This window comes from Balaenoptera musculus, chromosome 4 (genome assembly GCF_009873245.2).
Source record: "Balaenoptera musculus isolate JJ_BM4_2016_0621 chromosome 4, mBalMus1.pri.v3, whole genome shotgun sequence".
NCBI classification, from domain to species: Eukaryota; Metazoa; Chordata; class Mammalia; order Artiodactyla; family Balaenopteridae; genus Balaenoptera; species Balaenoptera musculus.
The window spans coordinates 123,402,944-123,413,625 of NC_045788.1; positions in this window are offsets into that span (position 1 = coordinate 123,402,944).

Here is a 10,682-nt window from a genome sequence, read left to right on the forward strand (position 1 = left end):
CTACCAATACTTAGTTTTTTCTTCCCCTCCACCTTCACTCCCTGAATTCATTAAAACAAACAAACAAACAAACAAACAAACGTAAGCAAGAAACTTTCAAGACTACTGCCTCCTGAAGTCTGAACATATTTTCTTGGTTTATATTTATGTCCTAGTTGGAAGTTTAATTAAAGTATGTCACGGCTATGTACTACATCTAACTACTATATATAATTTAGAAAGATACATTTCTATATTACTTGAGAGGGAGTTGCAAGAAAGTTAATTTGATGGAAAAATATGCAACAGCTCCAGAAAAGGACACAAAAATAGACCAATGCAGAAGTTCTCTTTTTCAGTACCATTCCAGCATCATCCACTTCCAGCTAATGCCAGTATATTACTCAGAACCATCTGTAATTCAGGTTGGTTTTGTTTTTTTTCTTTCATTTCTAGTCAATACAGTGAACCTTGAGAGAATCAATTTTTTTTTTTTTTAAGCAAAGTTTTACTTTTTTTTTTTTAACATCTTTATTGGAGTATAATTGCTTTACAATGGTGTGTTAGTTTCTGCTTTATAACAAAGTGAATCAGTTATACATATACATATGTCCCCATATCTCTTCCCTCTTGCGTCTCCCTCCCTCCCACCCTCCCTATCCCACCCCTGTAGGTGGTCACAAAGCACTGAGCTGACCTCCCTGTGCTATGCAGAGAGAATCAGTTTTGAACTGGGAGAGAACTCATAGTCATAGAGAAGGAACACTAGGAGTGTAAGAGACACATTCATAGAAATTTAGTACATTCTCAATACTTATTACATCTGAATTACACCCTATTTAGAACAGAATGCTGGAGGAAGGGAAGAATGTGATGAGAAAGATTAAATAGCATCAGCCTCTTTATGAAGACCACGCATACCAAAGTCACCGAAAGCCTCATAGCCAGATGCTTTCTCAACTGGAGCCCTATGGCATTAAAAGTAACTTTTTCTCCAGTGATTATCCGAGGTTATCTTGGCTTTGCTCCAAAAATCTCCTATTTGCAATTGCTTAGCCTCCCTAAGAGACATAGACATGCCACAGATGCTTCAGTTACTCAATTGAGTCACAGGGGATAAGTGGCAGAGAAAGATGTACAGCAAGAGAGCACCTTCCACTCAGAGCTCAACTCAATGCCCATGTTTCAAATGAACTGCTTCATGGTTACCCACAATCCTTTGTTCTCCAGGTCTTTTCAGCATGATGTGAACGTAATGAAATAATATTCTCTGTTGTATTCAGAAAGTTGACGTCCTTGTGGACTAAATTATGCACAAATGTAGAAATTGCCATATACCTGAGGCGATGTGTTTTGTCCCTGTCGTGCAAATCAAACTTCTGATATTCTCTCTTTATCAGAGTAGGGGAATAGAGACATTCAAGATTAATTGCTGTATATCTGATACCAGTACCATTGAATTGACTTGGTCCAGTTAGAAGAAGATACCAAGAAGAAAACTATAATTGAGTCACAGAGGTATCACCATCCCTGCATCTTTCTAATCCTTGGCGATAGTACTGACACCACCACATGAAGGTGTGCGCATGCGCGCACACACAAGGATCTGGTATTGCTTATAATTTACTATTGTCAGGAGGGAGGAATTCCAGTGATCTCTACTGAATCTTATCTAATAAAAATAGATCTTACTTCATGGTTCATGGTCTGGGATGATAAACCCAGGGTCTAATATGAAGGGTCATTTTAGTCAAAATGGGTTATCACCAGACGCTTATATGCTTCTTTCTGTGATATCCTAGGTAAGCATCTTGGGTCCCTAAAATTGGCATTATTCTAGAGTTAAATTTCAAGATTTTTTTCAAGAGCACCAATGATTATGCTTTTTGTGAAGCATAGCTACACAGGTAAATACCCAAAAGTTAGAGACTGGAAGAAATGGAAAAATGATAAGATTATGTACTTAGAATGATATAGTATAGTTATTCTCCAATACTGCATTTTTAAGGGACACTGAAGATTAGAACTGACTCATATTTGGAAAACTGGTAAAAGGGCATTACACTCTAAATCAGATATTTACAAACTGTAGCCAGTGGGCCAAATTCAGTTTGATACCTGTTTCAAATAAAGTTTAGATGGAAGCACTCAGTTGGTTGCAAATGGTCTTTTTTTGCTTTCACACTACAGTGGCAGAGTGGAGTAATTGTAACAGAGGTAATATGGTCCACATTGTCTAAAATATTCACCATTCGGCCCTGTACAGAATAATTTTAGGAAAATTATAAATAATTTATTATTTATAATAAATAATATTATTTATAATATTAAATATTATTTATAATAAATACTAATTTATTATTTATAGTAAATAATAATTTATTATTATTTATAATAAATAATAATTATTATTATTTATAATAAATAATAATTTATTATTATTTATAATAAATAATAATTTATTAATATTTATAATAAATAATAATTTATTATAAATCTGCTCTGATTTCCTTTATATAAGCTAAATAGTATTTTACTGTTTCTATCAGTTTAATATCTAGATGCCTAATGACACAAAGCAAGGTATCTCGACAAAATATACCAGTACTTTCCAAATTTGCCTAATCAAAGAAACTTCTGGGAAAATATATATATACACACCCAGGTTCACTATGTTATATTCTGATTTAACATCTCTATGGTAAAATTAAGATATATGAATTTTGTCAAAAGAGTCATACATGATGATTATGAGAACTTTGAAAAGAACAGAGAAGACCATTTACAGATAACTGCTTATTTTAAGGTTGCTTTACTATTAAGAATATTAAGTATAATTAAGCCAATTCAGGTTCAGGTGGTTAAATGTTCCCAGTTGGGAATACTATATTAGGATGCTCATATCCCCACTGAATTTAGAGAGTTTGTTTCAATTATGTTTTTCCAAACCATACTCCCTGAGATTCTCATGTCACCAAAACCTGATCTGACCTGATAGACATACTGGACAGGAAAACACATGATTCTTCCACATGTATAGTAGATTTTTTTTGTTTTGGTTTATGCTTTTTGTGTGCTTATGTATATGTGTGTGTGTGTGTGTGTTTTGTGTGTGTACTTGAACGCACTAAGATTGCCAGAGACTGCTGTTTCCAAATTCAATGAATTTTCCTGTCCATGACTGACTGGGCTTTTCAGCAGTACTTTATACATTTATGTAGAACAAAAATATACCACACAATTTCTCACTCTTTTCATCCCTAAAATCTAAAATCCCAGTCCTATTGTCATATCTCTAAATATCTATGTAATCTGGCTACTTCTATCAAATCAATCTACCAACATTCTAATCTAAAGTCATTATCATCTCCTCCTTTTAAATTGATTCACTTGTTTCACCCTTGTCTGTCTGTGAGATGCACAGGTATAGTCAGAATCTCTCTTTCCAAATCAGTAATAATAATATTATATGTTTATATGTAATTCTCCCATGGATTCCCATTGCCCATTGAATACCTTCCAAACTCCTCAGTATAATTTGAGTTAGACTCCAATTCAGCTCCTGTCCATCTTTCAGTCTCATCATTCTTCACTCTCCCTCTTGCCCAATCATCATGTGTACTGTGCCGTCTCTCAGACAAGGGCTACGGACATGCTGTCCCATCTGCCTAGAAGACACCTCTTCTGTTTTCCTCCCACCATATTCATTTCAACTATTTTCTGCTTGAGATCTTCTAAAATACATGTGTAAATAAGAGGAGACTGCTTTAATACCAATCACACTTGAAATGATTTATTCAGTGTTATAAACTCCATAAGAGAGGGGACCTTGCTTGCTCACTAGCTCCTGGGTAATTATCTGCACAAAGTAAGTGGCAATATGTTTGTGTTGAATAGGATGCCTTTTCCCCCAATATCTTTTTTGCATTATTTTCATTCACTTAAATTTATTATAAATGTAACACATGAAGTTCAAGTACTCCCCATTGACCAACTACTTTAAGAATTTTAAGAACTGAACTCGGATTTCTTTATAATGAGTTAATCAGAATTTTTTTCTTTTTATTCTCTATTTACTATGTTTGAAAAATGTTGATGCATTTCCTATACTGATTTAATAAATTTGTTTGTACTAAATAATTATTTAAATTAGAGATACAATCCCAAGTTCAGGCAATTTATAGCTATTTGGATACACAAATTTCACAGGTACAACTGGGAGCTGTGAAAATTTTCAAATAAACATTCAGAAAACCAGCCTATGAACACACATAAGAGACTGCTCAAAATAAGACTAATACCATAAGCCCAGTGAGTCTCATTTCTTTTCTTCTAACTAGGATCATGAGGTTCAGATACAAAACACACTCCCATATGCAAACTAAGATTATGTCAGAAAAACAAAACACTGTAGAATTTCATAGTACACAAAATTATTTACTGTATTTTCTAACAGTCACCCTGTACAGCTATAATAGCAAAAAGGTAGATGTTGGTTATCAAATTCCCAGTGAAGACCACTTTTTCAGTTTAATCAAACATATCAGAAAACAACTAAAGTAACATTATTTGGAAAATTTTAATAGGTTGTTTCATTAATAATCTTTGTATAAACTGCATTACTCTGTTTGTCCTTAAAAATAAATTACTTGCTATAATCTCACAGGTGATGGTTACAAAATAATGTGCCAAAAAACCTTTGCTTCTTAGCCACGTTGCCATAGATTAATTGGTAATTAAAGGGGAATATTATGCTTACACATTTCTTTCCCTGAACACTTTCCAAATAGGTCATTTTTTCAGAGTAAAATGAGGTATGTGGCCAAAAATGCTAATCCCTACATAATTGTACATAATGTTTAAAGAAAATTTTGATGGGCAATTGGTCACAAAAAAAGGAAAGGAAATAAAAAAGAGATGTACATTTATGCTATATTTAAACTTAAGGAATGATAAGTCCCAGTAAGTTAAGTCAATGAAACTTACCATGTTAGTCCCTGTGTGGAGTGAGAACTAATATATGCATTAGTGGGTAGTGGGGTAGATCCAGTTTCTTCCATCTTCTATAACCAGGGTAATATTTGTTGAAATGTACCCAGATCTGGAAGCAAAAGTCAATGACAAAAAGTATTAACAGAAGAAAGGAACAGAACTCCATTTCGATGGAGTTTTAGATACAGGAAAACAATATCTATTTCTCTCTCTCTGTGGCATATATATCTTTGTGGCATAATTGTTATATATGGCAAAACAAACTAAGTCTCACAAGCTCTACGTAAAACAACTGTTAAAGAGCCTAGTGTGAAAGGGAATGGTGACTGGAAATTTTACAGAACAGTTGCCATCTTTTAGCATTTTGTGTATGTTAAATGACATTAATATTCATTTTCTTTCACATCATAGTGAGATCGCAATAAAGGAGGTTCATTAAAAGCAAGTATAGATTAATTAATTGGTTTGTTTTAAGGATTACAAATTTCTTTATAAGAAAGGATCTTAGTTCTTCCCAAATTCTCCTTCCCAGGTGTCTACAGAACTCAAGACAGAGGGGTATCTGAGGTATAGTCCAATGACACTCTTGATTAATCCCAGCCACCTTTCCTACTCTACATGCAGCCTTTATACTTCCTTCTTATAAAGATAACTCTGGTAGAGAAGTAGACAATGCACCAGAGAGGAAATCCATGGCAGAAATCCAAATGATAAATTAGAAAGGTTAAATGAAGTTTGGGGTAAACCGCAATAGAAATGGAAAAGAAGGAAGGAATTCAGGACAGATACCAGCAGTAGACAAAAGGATAGTATATCATAACAGTTAAATTGGGCATCAAACAGGTAGCTTGATAGCTGTGTGACCTTGGGCCAGTTATTTATCTAATATTTGGTTTCTTTTTTCCAAAATGGGGATAATATTTGTACCTTCCTACTTAGTTTTATTATGAAGATTAAATGAGTGAATGTATGAAAATACAGAATTGACCAAATTTGGTGACTGCTGAGCTCCATGAGGAAAGGGACTGTCTCCACATACAGCCTGTATAACAAACTTTAAAAATACTTATAGATAAGGCAGCAAATACAGGTTCTAATCAGGTGGTATATGTATGAGCTAAATGACATTTTTATTGAACTTCCACATCTCTTTCTATCATTTAAAGCTGCCTTGATAGATTTTTTTTCTATAAAAACAATCTTCTGATAGATTTTACCTTAAGAATTCAAACTTTGTGGAAAGACATGTGTGTTCAAGCCAGAGAGGTTCCTCTCAGATATTTTTTTTTTTTCCATTAAAATAAGAAAAAATGGTGAAGTATGTGAAATTTCGCCTTTAGAAATTTAGAAAAAGGGTTTCTGCTTTAGGCCCTAGGTTCTTTTTGATACTGGGAAGGTATATATGCTAATTTCCACAGCTGCTTCAAAATTTTACACTCCTTTTTCAGAAATAATAGTAAAAAGAAACCTTATTGAAAATGAATAAATTACTTTAAAAAAGACTGCATTTTTGCCATAAATATTTCTATAAAAAGTAATTGAAGTTTATTATCATGGCTGTGATAAAAGGGTTAATATCAGAGGTTGGGGTCTATGCAATACTTTTCTAAATAATTATTCATAAGGAATATGTATGTTAAGATTGAGTTTGTGTGATAATGATTTTTACATCTACTAAGTTGGTTTTGTGATAGATTTTTTTCTCGAAACCTCTATTTGACTATCACTCCATATGTATTACAAATACTATTTTCCTAATCATACAGCAAAGACTATTACCACTGTTTGTCACATAAGATTTTCACAGCTGATGTCTTATTTTTACTGTAACGCTTAACCTTCAGTTTAAAATCATTGCATTTTCCTCAAATACCATGTTTTCTTTAATGAACTTTGAATATCATAAGCAACAACTTTTGTTTGGAGAAACTTGGATGAATAATTATGGTCTCATTAAAATTCAAAGTCTTCAGAGATCCTCCTAATCACCCTCCTGATGATTTTCTAGGTAAGTGAGTGCAATGTCTTTCATCATTCTCGAATTGAAGAGCAATATTCTTTTCAATCTATGTAAAATACATAACATTTTAAGATAGTTCACATTCTCTGCCACTTCATGGTCACAAAAATAATTGCTTGGCAGTGTCCTCTGAGGACTCTTCTCTATAAAAATGTATAGATTTATAGTGATTCAATCTAAAGAAGTCTTGAGTATAAAGGTTTTTGACTTACTGCCTTCTGAAGAGATTCATATCTGTAAATGGTAAAATCTAGCTATATAGATCATTAATTTGTCTATGCTTGAGAAGTAGTTAATACCAGTAAGCCTAAATCATTTCACTGAGGCCTTGATCTAGCACAGACTTTTCACTGAAAGTGTTTTCTGTGATGTATTTTCAATGATAAATAACTTCAGTTCACCTGAATATGCTCACAAATAACTAATGCACTTCTTTTGGAACAAAATTCCAAAGTATGATTCCATCTTTTTCTGTTTAAACACACATCTGCAAATAACAGCTTGAACTGTGTAGCGCGTTACAATAAACAGTTGCCACGGACATCTCTGACATCAGCATGGTAACACAAAGTACTACCAATCCTGGCCCTGTAGCACTGAAAAAATCAAACCTCACTCATTTGCCTATTTTATTTTATTTTTTTCTTTACACTACAATCAGAGATGAATGAGTGTAGAGATGGGGCAAGTCAGTCAGATTCAAACCTTTTCTTCTGGAATAGTACTAACAACACAATCTTCTGGAAACCAAACTCTTCTGAATTGTGTAATTTTATCAAATAAGGCATTCTTTAGCTTCAGAATGTACTAACTTAGAGAAAACAACGATTGCTTTAGTTATTCATTGATTCCTTCCTCCAACATATATATTTTTCGGGGCCACAAAAGTTCTATTTGTCCAACAACAAATTACAAAACTCTCTGAAAAACTTGATTACCATGGAACCACAAGGCATTGTATTACTGTGCAATGTCACGTGTCAAAATAACATCAAATCAAATCAAATTTTCTTGATATACTTTGCTGTCTTATCATTAATATGGCATATATTACTTATTTCATTTGTTACGTTATTTTGTTATTATCATAAAATTTAATGTAGATCATTTTTCGATCAACTTTTACAAGTTTGTGAGACTTCTTTATACTACCTACGTTAATGCAATTGTGCATTATATCATATGTGCTTCTGCTGCTACTCTGTCATAATACTGGGGAATACAACTGAATTATTATAAAATACTTTAAAAATTAAAATAGGTGGAAAAGCAGAAATACCTATATGCCTTAAAGAAACAAGGAAATCATGGACTAGTGAAAAAAGACAGCCAAATTTAATGAATTAGAGAACATTAACATTGAACTTAATTTTCTAAACTATAATTTAAAAATACTCCCTTAGTATCGTATGTGTAAAAAGGCTATATTTGTCAAAGTACATCTACATATACAATATGGAGACACGTGCTTTATTTTCATCACTGGGGTTGACTGGATAAGCTGACAATGATTTGGCTGATAATGAGCAGGCAATTTTAGATGAAGTGCAATCAGTCAACAATTCATATAACATTTCAGACCTTCCCTTCTCAGAATATTAAGCCAGACAATATGGTGGAGTTACTGAACATGCTCATATACGAAGTAAATTACTCTAATGACATAATTATGTAACATGAGAAGAATTTGAAATGAAAGTAATCATTTTGTGGTTACTTCAAAGGCACTTGTATGAGAAAACAATACATTGAGAACTAAGGCAGAGAACCCAGTAACTTTATTACTTTAAAATTATCTGACATTATTTATAGTTCCAATAAATTTCTTAAATGATAATACATGAAAACACAGACTTGTATCAAATATTATATTCTTGTCCTGAAGGGAAACATATCTGAAAAGCCAGTAAGTTTTTGATGTACTCTTAAGTCTAAAATCCTTTGATAGATATTACTTTGCCATTAGAAGAGATGATTTTTGAAGTTATAAACACATATATGAGAGCAAACCTTTTTTATTTTCAATCTGTATACACAAAGATATCACTGTTGTTTTTGTTTTCTTAAATCATCATGTATCGTTCTTGCTTAAAGCAGTTAATTATCTCCTAGGTATGACTAAATTGCTCTTCTCCTGAAATAAGTTGGTCTTGCTTGAGAAGTAATATTAAGAATGTTAAAATATAATTAAGTTCAGAAGCTGACAGAATCTGAAATTAATACTGTTTTATAATCAAGAATTTCTAGTAAAGTGGTGGTACACTATTTTGCAAGTTCATAGAGACTGAAGAGTGTATTAAATAGAGTTGACCCTTGAACAATGTGGGGTTAGGGGCACTGAGACCCCACACATTCATTCATGTGTAACTTTACAATTGGCCTACTGCATCCTCAGTTCCACATCCCCAGATTCAATCAACCTCGGATCAGGTAGTACATATTTATTGAAAAAATCCATGCTTAAGTGGAGCCACACAGTTCAAACCTGTGTTGTTCAAGGTCAACAGTTATATTAAATAATCTCTCATTTTGACAGATTAACTTGAAATAAGTAAGCCAGTTCCACATATATTAAGTCGTTCCTTCTTTCCACAATAAGACCACATATATTGTTCCAGACACTGGCTTAGAGCTGTAGACTCCAAGAGGAATTCAATGAAGTACCTATTCTCAAGGAGCTTATTGTTTAATGGCAGAGACAGTTTTATACACAAATTATTATTAAACAAGTCAGTACTTCAGAGGTAGATACAATTTAGGAACCTTCTGCATTGTCTGCACCAGAAGACAATGCAATATTGTAAAATACAACAAAACTGTGAAGTAGGGAAAAGTTAAGCTGTATGCTTGTTTACTGGATTATTTTCACTTCCTGCTCGTCAATCATACCAGGTTGAAGAAATTCTGAATAATTCACAAATTATATTCAGTCAGTAGTTGGAAACATGAGTGTAAATTCCAGAGACATGTCTGAACTGAGATATGGTTTTGGGAGAAAAAATGTACATGAATGACAAACCCAGTTCACAACTTGTTAGTTTTGCGAATTATGAAAGACGTTTACTTAGCTAAGACTCAGTACCTTCAACTAAAGATAATGATACTAAAAGTAGGCTGCAAATACATTAAGAGTCCCCCCATTGACCAGAGGGGATTTTTCCGTCACCTTGTATCTGGGCTGCCTTTGACCAAAACAGTGCACCTGAAATGAATGGATGCCATGTTAGTTCCAATCCCAGACAACTGGCAGCAGCAACTTGCTCCTTAGAAGCCCTGAGTGACTGTGTATAAACAGTGACCACCCTGCTGAGTCACCACGTAGGAAGTTCAACTGTCCAGTCAGAGAGGCTCTGTAAATACATGAAGACGGGTGGGGGTCAAGATGAGTCTGGCCTTCCCTCTACCCAATGACAGATCAGTCATGTGAAAAAAGCCATTGGGACTCTCCACATAAGACCGGCCACCAGCTGAGTATTACCTAGTTATGTCAGGTAGAACAAAAGAATTGCTCAGCACAAATGTCTAACTCACAAAATCATAAGATATAAAAAGGAAAATTTGTTCACTGTGTTTTAATTAAAAAAAAAAAGAGCATCTTGGCTTATTTTCAGGGATATATAAGCTAATATATTTGAAAGTTTAACATCATGATGGAATCCTTAGCAAATTTACTTCTTAATGAATTCGTTGG